Genomic DNA, 17,953 nt, shown 5'->3' on the forward strand with positions numbered 1-17,953 from the left:
CTATTGAATAAGTGGATTTGACGATATGCAAATAAACTGGATAACAAGTGAAGAAGACTAATAGCCAAGAAAGTGGGGAAAAATGAGCTAAAAATGATACCAAAACACATAGTAGTAGGGCAACCTCGGCTATTTGGAAGGGTATTACAAAGCCACTTAGATGGAGGGAGATTTCAACCAACAAACTATTGATGGGATAAGGTTTTCTTTAGGAGATGGTAGAAGAATTGAATTTTCGGAGGATGAGTGGATAAAAGGGGCAATACTGAAAGAAGACTTCCCTAAGATTTATGTTTTGACAGTAAAAACGAAAGAAGTTGCCGATTTTGGTGAATGGCAAGGTACGGACAGATGTTGGAGAATGGAGTTAGGAAGAGAGGTTTGAGGATGGGAGAGAGAACAATGGGAGGTATTTTGGGAGATACTAAAAAAATAGTGTGTAGGTAGGGGTTTTGCAGATAAACTTATTTGGAGAGGGGGAACTAGTGGAGAGTATACTTCAAAGTCATTTTGTAAGAATGCTTTAAATCACAATAACTTTCATGCAGACTTTTGGAAGCAGGTTTGGAGTGGTTTAGCACCCCACGAAGTTAAAATATTCTGCTGGTAGTTACTTCAAGGGAAAGTGGCTGTTAAAGATGTGTTGATTCGTAGAGGATTATTGCGAGGTGAGGCTGATATTTGCTTATTTGTCACATCCTGTTTCTTGGAGGGATTATGATCGGCGTATAGACCCAAACAGGTATGGCTCGTTAGGCCCAAGCAAGTCTCTTAACCTTAATCAATCATCATCACATATAAGTATAGATAAATGTAAATATAAGCATCCATGCATTGGCGTAAGTACACGATTATGAGTTTCTAAATATGAAAGGAGTACATATTTCATTCATAAAATATAAACCGAGTACATTTAACATAGAATCTGTAAAGGCACCTTAGGTGCTCATATAGGCTCATAGGCCATCTTTCACAATATTCACATAATCCCATGAAATAATTTGCCATTCCATGGATCAACATTCATAATATTCACATATTATCATAAAAGTAACTTGCCACACAATGGTTTAACATTTCAGTGCAAACAATTATTTATAAACAAAATAAAAGACTGACTCATCAACGGAAAATGACTCAATTCACTAAGCATCAAGAGGCTACTAGACACCTACCAATGAAATATGAACGGATCATGTATTCGTGACACTGGTTGCTACCAAGAGGGTTATCTGTCAAACCCTGTTCTATAAAATAATTACAACGTCATTTACATGCTCAATAGAATGGTTACATATTTAGGAAGTTTGAGAAATCGTTAAAAGACGATATTGCTCCTAATGGTATCATTAAGTCGATTAAGCCTCGAACTAGTTCAAATAAGAATTTTAAGGTGAAATTAAGAGTTTCACAGCTCAGGGATGACTCAAAATGGTAATTCGGAGTTCGAGGATCAATTTGGAGTCAAACCGGAATTTTCACTATCCAAGGGCAAAATGGTCATTGGCCACTTGGAGACAAAATGAGAATTTTTAGAAAAGATTTTTTTTGGCCCCATTTGACTTATTGGAGTATGATTTGAAGTTTAGAAGTGAAAAATTTTAATTTCGGTATAATTTGGAGTATAGGGGTGAAATGGTAATTTTGTCATCCCGGGGGCAAATCGGTAAATTTTCACCTCGACATTTGTCCAGACCAAGGGATTTTATTCATCATGAAAATGGATAAACATGAGAAATGTGTGGTGGAGAATTAAAGAATTAAAAGTCAAATATTTAAAATTTGAACCAATAAGGAAATGCCATGTGTCATGTTTTTATTATTTTATTATTTCTTTATAAAAAGGCAAAAAATCAGCCCATTTCTCCCATAGTGATCAGCCAAACCAGAAGAGAAGAGAAACCAAGGAAGAACAAACCCTAGGTGGGAAAAATCAAAGAGAAAGTGTTGGAATTCAAGGATTTGATCAAGCAAAGGTAAAATTTCTTTGATTTTGCTAGTGATTTACCTTACCCATGCATTTTTCCTTAATTTCCATGGTTAAATTACATGTTTTCATGATGAATTCATAGCTGGTCAAAATGGGTATGGAGAGAGAATGATCTTGGATTGGTTTGATTTTTAGGCATGTTAGTGTTTTTAGGTGATTAATGATGTGTAGCATGAAAACAAGTGAAGAAAACCACCAAAGGTTTGGAACCCATAAATAGCCAAATTCTCTAAGTGAATAAAGAGGAAGAATGGGATGTTATTCTAGGTGATTTGATTAAGAAATAATAGTTTTTGGTGTGGGAATTAATGAATTATGGAGAGAAAATTAAGTAGAAAAAATCATGGAGTCAGTGTACCATTATTGGCCGAATTTCTAGGGGAATATTAACTGATGATCTTGATGTTTATTTGAGGAATTATGATGAATAATGATGAATTATGAGCCTAGAAAAATAATGGAAATTTTCGGAGCAAAAATAAAAATTTTTACCCACTAGGGGTATTTTCGTAATTTGCTATCGGGACTCATAAATTGAATCTCATTCATAGTCACTAAGGTAATTTAAGTATAATTGGAGTGTAGAAAGTGAGAAGAATTGATTTGGAGTTAAATTAGAGATAATAGGCCGAATTAGGTCAGTATCGCATTTAAGCTGTAGTCGGATAAGTTGCATGTCATATCATGTATATACACCGAGCCTGAATTGATTTTATAATGGTCAAGTATTAATGTGGTGAATTATGTATTGTACATTGTGGATAGGTGGTGAGCAAATTACACTGGTAAAAGTACAGAGATTATGCTTGAAGACTGGGATTAAGAGTACATCGACTCCTAGAATTGTGAGTGGACAACTTATCGTCTTAAATATCTAGAGTTATTATACTTGTTTGATGCTTTTATTGAATGGTGAGCTTAAATTATAAAATATTATGTTTTCTAATTAAAATATTTTCTTAATAAAAATGATATTTATATTGGTTTTGAAATCAAATATTGTTTTGGAAAAATTGAGTATATGGAGACTGTGTTGAAATTTATGATTTTATATGTTATTGAAATTGGGGCTTATGACACTATGGTAGCATGATGGCTAAATTTTTTGGGTTGGCATGAAATATATGAACAGTTTTGGATTGGTCTCGGTAGACTGGATTAAATTTTATTCGCCATATTATGCTACTGAAAATTTTATGGGTCTTGTGGTATATTAAACGGTCACTGCAGTGGTGGGGGTTTCCGTGGACTGCTTATGAGAGGGGCACGGTAACCCAATTATATATTTACCTCCGGGGGGAGATGTTGGATGAAGTATCTCCTGAGGTAAGATTTGAATGCACCTCACGGTCACTGCAGTGGTGGGGGTTTCCATGGGCTGCCTATGAGAGGGGCACGGTAACCCAATTATATATTTACCTCAGAGGGGAGATGTTGGGTGAAGTATCTTCTAAGGTATGATTTGAGTGCACCTCACGTTCGGGCCACCACGTGAGAGTGAGACTCAGCCAACGCCAAGGAACGGTTGTGTGTTAGATGTGAAAACATATTTATGGGTATGGGTCATTGAACAGCCTTGGCGGTCTCAGTGGGATACCTTGACGAAGGTACCCATGAGAATGATTCTGGCAGGGGCCAAGTTTAAGAAATTCATAAGCCGGGAAACTTAGATGAAAAAAAATTATTTGGTATAGATTGAAACGAATTTTGTGTTATGAACATTATTGAGATATAACGTTTTTATATTGTCTCCATCTACTCGGCTTTAAATGCTTTTGATGGTAATTGTTTACTCACTGAGATTATGTAATCATAATCTCACTCCTTTTCCTATCCATTTTTCAGGCTCAGGACAGTTTGTTGATTGTTGATTAAGACGAGAATTAATCTCGGAGTTGCATCATAGGAAGTAAAGGTTCGTAGCTTTACACCTTCTTGGTTAGTTGGAGGCCCACGTGTCACTGTAAACGAAATTTCATACTTTAATTATCTTTATTACTATATGAATAAATTTATTTTACTCTTACGCTACAAGAGTTATTTTAGGAAGACTTTGAAAATATTGTGTTTTAAGAAAATAAAATATTTTATTTAATATTTTTATTATATTCAAATAGCTATAATTTTACTTTAAACGAGTGTTTTAGACTTCAAAATTTAATTTAAATCATAAAATATGTGTTTCCACTTACATATTATATTTTTTTTGGATTTCAAAATTTTTTAAAAAAAAAGACGAAAATGCCCTTGTGAGCTAGAAAATAATATTTTATTGTTTTGAGTTGGAAACAACTTATGTTTTCTTGAAATACGAGATTTAATAACTGTCGCTCACCGGGGAGATGCGGAAGTTGATGCTAAGCCTTGCGGGGTTTCGATCGGCATTCGGGGTAATGAGTGCTTATCGGGACGTCGCGACGGTTGTCACGGGCTCGATGGGAGTTCCGGGTCGTGACATTATCACTGACTTGTAACAAAAATATATAGAGAAAAAAACATGTGAGTCATAAAGACTCCATGAGTGGATACGTAAAGAGGACAAGCTAGGGGATAAGAGTATTTCATAAACATGCACTTATAATTTAATGCCATTCCTAAACCATTTAAACATAAAGTTCATGAAACATGGTGTTTAAACACATTTTAAATAGCATTTGTGTGATAAACAAATTTGCATAACCTCTAGAAACCTTTTTACCTTTGAAAAGCCTTCAACTAAGATAATACATACAATTCTAGAACTCATTTATCAATAGATTAAGGTAATCTATTGATAGATTCGAAGCAAAATGCTTCCTGTTGCATTTTGTCTGCTAGCTACATTTATCGATAAATGATCTATGTGTATAAATAAATAGCCTATGAAACTCTGTTTTCTAGCAAAATTTTTCATTTTTGCCATTCTTTAAGTCCCCTTTCCTCTTAGGACTATCTTTTAAGTCTCATTTCTTTTCACTAAGGACACTCTCATGCCATCATAGAGTATGAATCATAAACAATCCACAAATGAACTTAACATGCAACATATCATAAACATAACAATCATAATCATTCCACTAACATTAAACTCACACATTGTGATGGTTTGACCCCCATCAACCTTAGGCCAGCAATGTAAATCCCCATTGCACCTTGGGTGTTTATGATGCATCATAGGAGTGAAGTTGTCACTTGCACCCTGTGAGAGTGGAATCAATCGCACTTATTGAGTTTTTGTACTCATAGCATGTGGTATATGGAATGTCTTTCACATACATGCTTACTCATCTCATAAGATATATGAAATTTACATCACATACACTCCCCATGGCATTCCTCATGCCTACTCTATTTTCTTATGTAGTATGTACAACATACATTACATACATAATGTCATGGCATTCGTCATGCTTTTTCAATCACCTCATGTAGTATATGGAATACACATCATATACATGAACATAACATCTTAGATGAATCCTTTAGGTACTTTTGGTACTTTTTGAAATTATTCGAATTCAACTAAATCTAAATTTCTAGCTTAAACCCATTGCTACTCAACCAAATAAATGCTTAAAAACCCATAAATCCTTCATCCTTACTTAGGTGAGCTTAGATGCTTAAGAAAAACAAAAAGTCTTGAACTTTAGCAATCCACAAAAATATCTAGGCATTAAAGCAATTATTTTAGTTCTGGAAATCCAAGACCAAAAGATTTTAAAGCTAAAAATGTCATCTTTTTCCATAAAAACCCAAAACTAAGCTTTAAAATCATAAAAATGTAGTTTTAAGTTAAAAATGTGTTGGGAGACCCTTGGAGTTGAGAGTTTACCTTGCAAATGTGGCTGATGGCTACTAACCCTAAAAAAATATGAGCTATTTATAGTTTTGAGTGTGAAAATACCATTTTACCCTTTTTATTTTTGTAAAAGCGATGAAATGTGTCGATACATTTGGACCATGTATTGATACATTTGGTTCTAGAAAAATTGTATCAATACATGACCATATGTATCAATACATTATGAACATGTATTGATATATTTGAAACAGAATGCGATTTTTGAGACAGATTACTTACAAAACTGCCTAGTTTATTTATATTTAGATTCAATAAAAATATAAAAAAATCTAAAAGAATCAAAATCTAAATTTTGGTTTCAAGAACAAAATTGAAAAAATTCTATTGAAATTAAATTTGCAGCTCCCATTTACCATAGTAAACGTACTCCAAAAATTAAAAAAAAAATCATTTTTGGTCATCTAAGTTAAGAGAGACATACAATTTTCAGATGAAGTATTAAGGGATATCATAATCTTGAGTTTGGTAGTTGATTGAATTTTTAAAACAAATTTGTTGATTAATTTTAGATTAGTTTCAGTTTTACTTTGTTAGATTTAATTTTTCTTTTTAATAATTTCAATTTGGTTGTTTGAATATGATTAAGGTGTGTTAAATTTAACAATTAACATTAGGAATTAATTCAATTATCTTTGGGATCAACACTCTACTTTTCACTATATTGCTTGTGTAATGATATGTGCACTTGCGTGGATGATTCGACAATGAGGGGGAGCTTTTCAAATCTCTCAAAACATTTAGCCTTTCTCATAGCTTTATCAAAGCTTAACATTTCAAATCAAAATACTTCATGATTAAACTTAAAGGGAGTCTTTTTACAAGCAAATTTTGCTTTAAGTTTTATCATATAAAAAACGAGAAGATTGTTAGCCTTACTAGCTTTAAAGTGATTATAGTTTTGAAATAACAAAAACCATTATAAAAATTACATATTTTGAGCTTATGTTCCTCATGTTGAAAACAAGTTAAAAACCACCCATGCATTTGCCTTTGAAATATCCAAGTGTTGTGCATCAATTTGGTTTCAAAATGAAGCAACCTTGCAAGGATCGATCCCCACTTCACAGAATTCAAATTTGCAACCCAAAGATCAATCCCCACTAGGGAGGGATCGATCTCACTAACCATTAGACATGAAAATGGAAGGAAATAACAACTCTTTTTTGTAGTAATCCAACTCCAACAGCTCTAAATCTTCCCCAAGTGTAAAAAGGACCTCTTGGGCACATTTTTGACAAGAGAAGAATGTTGAAAAGATTCATACACTCAAGCCTCAAGTTCTAGGAAGAAAAAAAAGAAAAAGATAGAGCAATCAAGCTAGAGCTATCAAATACACATCCTTTTTCCAAGCATTCTAGATTTCTTTATGCTACAAATTCCTTGAACTATCACTCCAATTCTTTTGTTATCATCTTTACTATCATTATATCTACCAACCTTGTACTTACTTAGAAAAACCCACCTTCTTTATGTATATTTGCTTCAATCTTGTAAGAAAGAAAAGGGTTATACTTTAGCCTTTAAAAGGTAATGTTTAGAGGTTCTGCTTGATAATTGAAAAGACATAGAGTTTATACATCAGCCTTCAAAAAGTAGTGTTAAGGGATTGTGCTTGATCCTTGAAAAGGCATAGAGTTTCTAACTTAGCCTTAAAAAGTTAGGGAGGTTGTTCTTGATCCTTAAAAAGTATTGTATTGAATTTATTCAATAATGAATTAAACTCCTTAGCTTACTAAAGGATAAGGTGTAGGCACCAAGGAAAGGCCAAAACTTTATAAATCTTTTAAGCATTTTTTGCTTACTCTTTACTCCTTGAATTTGTGTATTTCATTTCACATTAAAGAGTTTAACAAATTTGTTTTAATTGGTCAATCCTTTGATTTACTTCTCAAATTATTGGCACACTTTGATAGAAAAATATGTTTGTAAAAATTGTTTTTAACTAGCCTTCATTGGAAATTTGATTTTGTTAAAAAGAATTTTTGAACATCTAATTGACCACCACCTTTCCACCCCATTCATGGATTTTTCGTCATTATTATTAAGCTAACATTTCTAACAATTTCTAAACCTACAAGAAATGTTAGAATGACTTTTGGCTTTTTAGTTGTTAGGAAAGTAACTAGTAAAAGAGACTAGACAATGAAAAACAAAAGTTGATATTGATAACCAAAAGGAAACAAAGAGAAGCGGTAGTGGAGGATCTTGGTGACGAAAATGAAGAGAAGGACAGTGATAGTGAAAGAGGGGCGAAGAGAAGTGAGAAAAATGGTTTTTGTCAGGATCGATTGACAGAGGGTGATGCGGAAGTGGAACTAATAACTCTATTATAGTTATTTTGACACATTTTGGAGGCTTAAATAGCTAGATTTTTGAGATTTTAAATTTGAATTTTAACCTTTTAGGTGTTTTTCTAGTTTAAATTTGATTACATATTGAGTAGTTAATTTAAGTTATTTTAATTTGATTTTATGTTATTTTGTTTTAAATTATTTTAAGAGTATTTATTGTTGATTTCTCTTATTGCTTTTGTAGGAAAGTTGGAAAATTCTCATTTGATGAAAATCTGTGCAAGTATGGTGATGGCTTCATTTGTATATGTTTCGGTATTTTGATCATATCTCTCTATACGGAACTCCAAATAAGGTGATTCTTGAACTACTAGAATGATAAGACAAAGGGATACAACACTTAGGTTTATTACTTCACTTAGTTTTGATTGGATAGTGATCAAAATATTTGTCTAAGTCGAAGCATTGTAGTGGTATGCATGGACTGAACATGATGTAGTTTTTGGAGTATATCTTTCAGTCCAAAAATCCAATTGGAGTGATTCTTGAGCCATTGGAAAGTTAAGAGATAAGGCAAAAACTTTCATGCCTACCACCTTGTCTAGCTCAGATCATATTAAGGTGAAAATTACATTTGAATTTGATAGACTCCTGCATCATTAAAGAACCATGGCCGTGGCATTGAGCTAGAATAGCGCACCATACATTTTCCCAAGGCTAGAGCACCATAGCGCCAAGAAATCATGGTCGCAGTGCTACTGTAGCAAAAATTCAATGCCGAGTGCCGAGTGATTTTCTAAATATAAAAATTTGACTAGAATTTGGAAATTAAATTATTTGGAGCTTATTTAAAGGACCTTTTTCAGAGGTTTTAAAAGAGAGGCAGCAAGCAACTACTAATGAGAAAATGAGCCAAGAACAAAGCAATAAAACAAGAGAATTTGAGAGAGAATTGAGATCATAAAGCTTCAATAATTAGTTTCTTTCTTTACTTTTGTGTTTCTTTTATTTTCTTTGACCTGGATTCATGGCTAAATTTCTTTGGATATTGTTTTTATTAGATATTATGAGCTAAATTATCTTTCTAGGATTGTGGTGGATTTCAACATGTAATCTGAATATTTGTTGCTCTTTTATATACCATGAATGAATATAGTTTTACTTATTTAAATCTGTTCTTAATGCTTTTGATTGCTTGGCCAACAATTAATTGATTTGTGAATCTAATTGAGACTCGACAAAGAAATTTTAGATTGGACTAAAGTTTAAATAGTGTATGTTCATACCATTTAGGTGATCTGATTTATGATTCGGGTAAACTTACGTCAATTGCCATACATAGCTAAATAAGAACACTAGCTTAATAAACCTTATTTAATTAATTTCTATAGACATATAGTAACCTAATTAAGTTAAGTATTTGTGCAATCATCTCGACTAAGACTTGTACATAGCTTTGAATTTTAGGTTAGTAAAGTCACGCATGAATGTAAATAATAAGAGAAGCTAGTATCAAATGAAGTGTTGAATGAACTAATAATCCTAGGTTTTAATCTATTGGTTTTTCCAAGTAATTTTAATTTCTGTTAATTAACTTAGTGCTTGTTTTAATTTTTTTAATTAATTTTCTAAAAATTTTAGTTACTTAAATAAGATTAATTTGTCATAAATTTTAGTACTTAGTAAAGATTTAGGAATAAATCTCCGTGAGAACAATACTCTACTTTATCACTAAATTACTTGTTCGATATGTATCCTTAAATGTGCAAAATCGACAACAGGAACAGCAATGAAGCGACTGTTTGCATTAAAGAAAGGAGTGAGGAAGAGAGGAAGAGAGAGAATGGAAAAACTTTAAATAAAGGGTTAGTTTTGAATTACATTAAGGCAATAATTTTTAAAATTAATATAGGACAATTTTGTTGAATAAAATTTTTATGTTATTCCCGTAAGGCCAAAATAACCATTGCCCTCGTTTGGTAATAGCTATTTCGACCTCTCATGAAATGGTTGTTAATGGCCATTTCGCGAACCAAACAATGCCTTACAGAGTCATAAGGAATAGTGAAGAATGGCTATTCATTCCCCCCACCAAATACGTTTTTAGAATTTGGCCAATCAAAATATAACTCAATTAAAATAATTTAGTACCCGTTTGGCCTGGTTTATTTTTAGCTTATCTACTGCTTAAAAGTAGAAGCTGGTCCAAACAGGATTTCATAAAAAGCTCTTAAAAAAATAGCATTTTTTTTAAAGAATAAAATCTTTAAGAAAAGAGCTTTAAAAAAAAGCTCTAATTAAGAGCTTTCTCTTCTCTTTTTTTAAAAAAAAAAAAAAAACACGCCAGCTTATTAGGAGAGTTATTTTTTTCCAAAAAAATACTCCCTCCCTCTCTCTCTATTGATCTCTCTCTCCTCTCTCCCTTTCTGCAAATCAAGGTTTTTTTTATTCTTACAAAAATTAAGAGGAACGAAAACCAAAAAATCATAACTGCATTCTCTCTTTATTATTTGATATTCTTCAATTTATTATTTGATATGATAATTATGTGATATTTGTTTGCTCCTAACTTTTTTTTTATGTGTATAATATTTATTGATTATGATTGAAATAAGTCACATAGGTCAACAGTTGTTGAAATACATTAGATGAAAATTGACTTCCAAACCCTGAATGATATTTTTTTTCATTCCTTTTTGTCACAAAGTTGATACTGTTAGACATGATCAGATAGCTTGATCCAAATCTTTAATCTCTTTCAAATTATTTTATGTTTATTCTCTTTTATTTCAGTTTTAAGCCAGGTTTCAGTATTCCACAAAAAAAATTACAATTTGTTAAGGATTCAGTTGGCCAAGTGATTTTTCTTTCTTTTTAAAATTGTATAATTATTATGAATAAATATGGAAGAATTTTTTTGAGAGGTTTCCTCAAAAAAAAAAAAAAAAAGAAAATTATAAGGGTTCTGAAATTCATTAAAAGTTGCAAAATTTATGTCAAAATTTAGTGGAACCGTTGTGGTTTAAGTTTAAGCTCTTCCAACATTGTTGTTTGGATAGAAAATATACTTCTTGGTAGCTAATTATAGTTTCCTAAATATGAGCGTGACTGGCTGAATACTCGATTAAAACGAGAAGTTGGCATGTGAGTTTCATTGGTGGATGTGTTTCAATAGACTATAAGTGAAGTGTATTGAAGGGGGTGGGGGCTCTTCAAATTTTGTTTCCCTTTGTTTTGTTGTTGCTTTTATTTTCCTGTTTTTGGCTCTTTATTAATTTCTGCTACTAATTTCGTTTTGTTTTCAGAGCAAACTCTTTGGAAATTTTATAAAGTCTGTTCAAGAGGACGTTGGATAAAGGTATGTTTGTAAAGTTTCATTTATGCTATGCGAGAAACTATGCCTGCGTGTTATCTACCTTCAATAAAAGATTATTGACACATTTCCTTAACATTTTGTTTGCTAATTCTGGATGATCTAATTTCAAAACTTGTTGACATCTATTATTGGAATTCCATTGGCTCAAATTTCATTTGGATATGTGTTCAAAATAGTATTGCTGTCGCCTGTAAAATTTCACTGTGTAATTCAGATTTTGGGCAAACCTAGAGGCAGGTATCTTTCTTTACTGGGTGGTCATTCCTATTAAACTATCGAGATTTTTTTGAATAGTAAAGGAAGTATATTTCCATTACTTTTTCTGTGCATCTCATAAGAGTTTCCTATTGAACAAAGGTTACAAATCTGTCTAAAATACCAAGTGGTTAAAAGAAAAGAATGCACCTTCTGACTCTAGAGCCAAATCAATATTACAAAATGGAAACAGCTACAACAGAAATTAAAATGCATACCCCCTGCCTGCCTGCCTGCTTGCTTGCTTTCCTTTCTTTCCTATTCTCCCTATCCTTTTTGCTCTTAATCTCTCCTAATCCTAATTTCTATTCTTTTCCTTCAACCTAATGTACATGTTAGCCTACCTGTCATTGTATTTACATTTACCATCGCTGCCAACTGCCTCTGCCGCTGTAACTTTTCCTTCCACTATTACTCAGTCTCCGTACGCCACCTTTCCACTCTTCATCATCATAATCATCATCTTCATCTCCACCAGTCATGTGAATTGCTTTCCCTCCTCTCCTGGGATTTAGGTGCTTCCTTTTGATGTTTGCTGTGAAAATTGAGTAATCAATACTATCTTCCCTCAATGCGTTTTTAAATTCCTGATATCTCTACACCAAATCTTGATAAGTGCAAGGCAAGTTGGTCAATCATCTGGCTTTAAATAATAAACATAAGAATGATGTGTACACAAATTGTGATGCAGAAGACACAAGATAAAACAATTTCCTGTGGCAGACGTGAAATATAATGACACTAGCAAAAATAGGTAAGTATATCTGTTGTGTCAACACCTCATTTTTACCTTGCAAGAATTAACTGCTAGTTAGGATCGTTTGTCCCATGCCCAGTAGGACTCCATCTGATGGCATATATCTCCTGCAGAAAAGTTATTCAATCTTTGTCCTAAAAATTACAAATAAATGCACCCAGAAATATATATCGAAAAATTAAAGGCTCAAAAATACCTTAGAATGCTCCCTCAAGTCATGTACATACTTATCCTGCTTCATACACAATATCGGCCCAAAAAATTTCTATTAGTTTAAACCTAAAAAGAAGTAAACAAATGAACACTAATACATAAAGGACTTAAAACCGATAGAAACAAAGCTATAACATTCCAGAAAGCTGGCATATTGTTTTAAAATTAAAATTTTTCAAAAGGAAGAGAAACCAACCAACATGCTATCAAAACACAAATTTATATTTCATGCAATGAAAGATGTATGTTAACTAATAATAAAAAGGTACTACATAAAACCTTTTCAGTAACATTAACTCTCCTAATAAACTTGAATGTTCTGCCTCTTGAGAACGCCCCCAGGGATTATAGGTTCATTTAGAGAAAATGCCTGGCATCTTTGATCATTGAACTATCGAGATTAACTTTAACTAAACCAAATTAGGTGCAAGTTGAATCAAATTTCATCAGAAAATTTAATATGGATCAGTTGATGACATCCCATGTATGTATATTAGCCTCTTTTCTCAATTTCTTTTACTATGAGTGATTGATGGATGAAAAAAAAAAAGCAACACTACAACTATTTTTTTTTTTTTTGCTTTTCAATTTGATTTTTTGGAATTTATTGCAATATAGGGAATAGCAGCATTCATTTTCTAAATTCTGTTGATTGCATCATAAATTTGGGTGTCTTATTGTTTGAGTGATGACACAATATTTATTGTTTTTATGTCGTGTTGCAGTTTATGGCTAGTCAAGAAATGCCTCAACTTAATTTTGAAATTTCAGATAAACCAAAACATAATGTAAAGTGGGATTTGGTCACTACTAAAATCTTCTTCAAGTTTGTACGGATGAGATTCGTAAGTGTGGAAAACCAAGAATTTCATTTAAAGCTAAAATATGGAAAGTTGTAGTATAAGAATTTAATACTCGTGCTAATAAAAACTATACCCAAAAGCAATTGAAAAATAGACTGAATAGTTTAAGGAATGAATAGACTTTATGGAAACAATTGAAGGGCAAAGAAACAGGTTTTGGGTTGGAACCATGAGTGGGAAGCCAAAATAAAAGTAAGTATTTTAAATTTTATATATTTCATCTACTATAAATTATTTTACATATGTACCTTGTTTAAAAGTTTCTTCTTTTTTTTTTTTGATGTTTGTGTAGGTCAATCCAAAATATGCCAAATTTCGATATCAAGGGTTGGAACATGCTGATGAATTAGAATTTATATTTGGAGATACAATAACCACTAGTCAAAATGCATGGACACCAACGATGGGTATACCAATTGAAGATAATATCAAATCTACAAATCTAACTCTGTTACAAGATAGTGTTGAATTTGATGCTAAAGAATTCAATTGTGATAAAGATGACGACCCTATAGTTAACACTCAAATGAAGAGGAAAAAAATGGTGTCAGAAGAAATGGGAAAAAAAGTGGCAAAGGGTAAGGCAAAAACTGGGACTGCAACAAACTTGCAAAGAACATTGGAACGATTGTGCGAGGCAGCAGAAAGTCATAATATAGCTGAAAGTGCTAGAATTTCAATGTCATCACAAGCCATAGGACAGTATAATATTTCAGAGTGTGTTCGAGCAATGAAATCTCTACAAAATGAGGGAAGATTGAGCGTAGATGAATTTAATTTTGCACTACAATTGACTAAAAAGGAAAAAAATAGACTCATTTTTATTTCTTTGCCAGATTTAAGTGATAAGCTAAATTGGATTCAATATGAGCATAATCTATCAAAAAATTGTGGTGTGACTAGTTGATTAGTTTAAGATTTGATTTGTTTATTTTAGGTTGATGTTGAACTTTAAACTACTTTCTTTTTGTATTTGTGTTACTTGTTATATTTAATTAAATTGGTGTTTGAAAGAATTTGCCATTATCCATGCTATATTTATTTGAACTATTATTTGTACTATTTGATTGTGTTTCAAATAATATTTTTTTTAATTGATATACTTGGATTTCTACTTATGTATCTTAATATTGTTAAACAGATGTCTTCTAATGAAGTCAAAGCATCAATACAAGTTGTAAAGAGAAGAAAATGTGCAAGGTTTTATCAAAACATGTATGGAGGAGTTGTTATTGCAATTATATATCACATGAAATACTTAATGAAACAATGAAATAGATTCAATTATTCTGATGGATGGAATTGGGTACGTGAAACTTTACAAACTCCAAGTGAAAGTTATAGAATGTTTAGGATGGAATCACATACTGTATTGCAACTTACAGATACATTGATAAATAAAGGATGGTTCCATCCATCTAAAAACATGACGGCATTAGAGGCGGTTGCTATGTTTCTTTGGACTTGTGCACACAGCGAAACAAATCATAGTGTCCAAAATAAATTTGGAAAATCGAGAGAGACCGTAAGTAGGAAGTTTGGTAAAGCATTAGATAGTTTATGTTTACTGGCCAATGAAATCATCAAGGTTTCAGATTTTCAACTTACAGAAGCTCCATCCAAAATTAAAAATGATCGTAGATATTAACCTTATTTTCAAGGGTGCATTGGTGCTATAAATGGATCACATGTTCTTGCTATTCCTCCTGCAAATGATCAAATTCGTTTTATTGGTCGGAAGGGATATCCAACACACAATGTCATGTTAATGTGTAATTTTGACATGCTATTCACTTTTGTGGTTGTTGGTTAGCTTGGCACTGCACATGACACCCGTATCTCTTCAATTGTGTTTGAAGAAATGAAAAATGTGTTCCCTCACCCTCCAGAAGGTACAACTTATAATTTTTATTGTATAAAGTTTGACATTCTATATATTTATCTCTTGAATTTTTATAATGAACTAATACTTAAAGCTTTGACTTTTTTCTTAGATAAATATTATGTAGTGGATGCTAGTTATCTTAATATGAAAGTGTATCTTGCACCTTATAAAGGTGAAAGATATCACATTCTTGATTTTAGAGGTTGCAGTCAGTCAGAAGGTGTAGAAGAAATCTTCAACCATGCACATTCTTCGTTAAGAAATGTTATTGAACGAACAATTGGAGTTTGGAAGAATAGGTGGCATATTCTACGTGATATGACACCATTTCCATTGATAAAATAAGAAAAGATTATTGTTGCAATAACAGCACTTCATAACTACATTAGACAGTGTGGTGTTATAGATGAGGAGTTTGACAAATGTCATTGTAATCTCAATTATTTTCCTGAAAGTCAAGAAGAAAGAAATAATTATGAAGAAATGGGTTCATATACTTCTAGAAGAGCATTGGATGATAGTTACATGGGTAGAGTTCGAGACCAAATAGCTACTGCATTGATGGAAAATAGAAATCATTAATTTTTGAGTTATTTATAAATTATTTGTGAAACTCTTTTTTTATGATTTATTATTAATTATAAACTTTATGTTATATAAAAATGCTTTTCATATTTTCAAAATTTTATTTTAAATATATAAAAAATAAAGTTAATTTTTTCTATTTTAAATAAAAAAATTCGTGATTAATAAAAAGTTATTTATTAAATACCCTTTATGGTAATTTAATCAAAATTAAAGTTTATATAAATTATTTTGCTAAACAACTTCTCTATAAAAAAAAACTTATAAAAAGTAAATTTACTAAACAGTTTTAATTTAATTTTAAAAGTTATTATTTTTCATAAGAATTATATAATAACTTTTAAATTAAAAAAAAATCAAGTCAAATATGCTCTTAAAAGATAAAACAAAGAAACTAAACTCTCGTGAGCATCCTTCGTCTTGAACCATGTGCTCCTCCAAGCCATTTGACACACAATGGAGAAAGGGAACAATTAGAAAAAATGAAAAATGAAAATTCTGAAAAACCAAAGCCTTACAAGTCCAAAAGTCGAAGAAGCAAAATCCAAGATGAAGATTATGATAAGAAGGAAGATAGGAAGATTATGAAAACAAGGAAGATTCAGAAGAGCAAAGTCTCCAGTACTCCCACAAGTTCAAGAAGGAAGATCCGAATAACCAAAGACTCTTCAAAATTCCAACCCATAAGTCCAAAAAGGGAGATTTGAAGAAGGTTATGAACAACAATGTCTCCAGAACTCCCACAAGTTCAAAAAGGAATGTCTAAAGAAGCAAAGCCTCTCTAGAATTCCAACCCACAAGTCAAAGAAAGGAGATCTGAAGAAATAAAGCCCCTCTAAAGATGCAGTCCACAAGTCCAAAAGGAAAGCTTGAAGAATCAAAATCTCTCAAAAGTTCCAATCCGCAAGTTCAAAAGGACGATTTGAAGAAGCAAAGCTTCTCTAGAACTTCAACCACAAGTCCAGAAAGAAGATTTAAAGAACCAAAGTCTCTCTAGAATTTCAACCCACAAGTCCAAGACGAAAGATGTGAACAAGTCCAAGAGCAAGATTTGAAGAACCCAAGTCTCTCCAAAATTTCAACCCACGAGTCCAAGAAAAATGATGGAAAGAAGCAAAGTCTCTTTGAAGTTGTAACATCTGAAGAACCAAAGTATCTCCAGAAGATCTGAAGAATAAAATCTTCACAATCCCAAAACATAATTCAGAACAATGTACGAGAAGATTTTTGAAGACTCAAGCTTTGCAGAAGTAGAAATTTTTAAAGAAATCCAATATTAGGCAGGCTCCATCCTATTCGTTCGAAATCTTAAATTTAGAAAGTACCAGAGACTGTAGATTCCATGTCTAATAAATAATTTGTTATTTGTCTCCCAAATTTTCAATATAATTTTCAACATGAAATTTACGTATACAGTGTTGTTTGGTTGTTGGTTTTTTGTGTTGTTGTGGCTGCTTTTATCGGTGTGGGTGTGCCCCTGAAATTTTTGTTTTCCCACAACCCCATCGTATCCCGTTGATTTCGGGTCTCATCGTTTTAAAAGGTCCTTTTGCCGACAATTAGAGGGGAGGGGTGGGGTTGATTTTTGCTTACTCTTTTGTTCTTTTGATTTTATTGCACTCTTTTTTTTTAATCTTAGATTTTCCCGTTTATACGAGATACGTTTGACAGATTAAGTGAAGAAAGCCAGCCTGCCTGCCATGGTAATCCATGTCAAGCGGTTATCCCTTTTTTCTTTTGCCTCTTTTGTTTTTTTGTATTTTGCAACCTGGACTAACCCAATAGCAGTAGAGACATTAAATCCTAATAATAAACTGGGTTTTTCATGTTATTGGACAGATTAAATTTCAGACCAGATAAATTTAGTAGCCTTTAAAATAAACGTCGGACAAAGATC

Source organism: Theobroma cacao, chromosome 8 (assembly GCF_053813885.1).
Source record: "Theobroma cacao isolate CCN51 chromosome 8, ASM5381388v1, whole genome shotgun sequence".
Taxonomy (NCBI): Eukaryota; Viridiplantae; Streptophyta; class Magnoliopsida; order Malvales; family Malvaceae; genus Theobroma; species Theobroma cacao.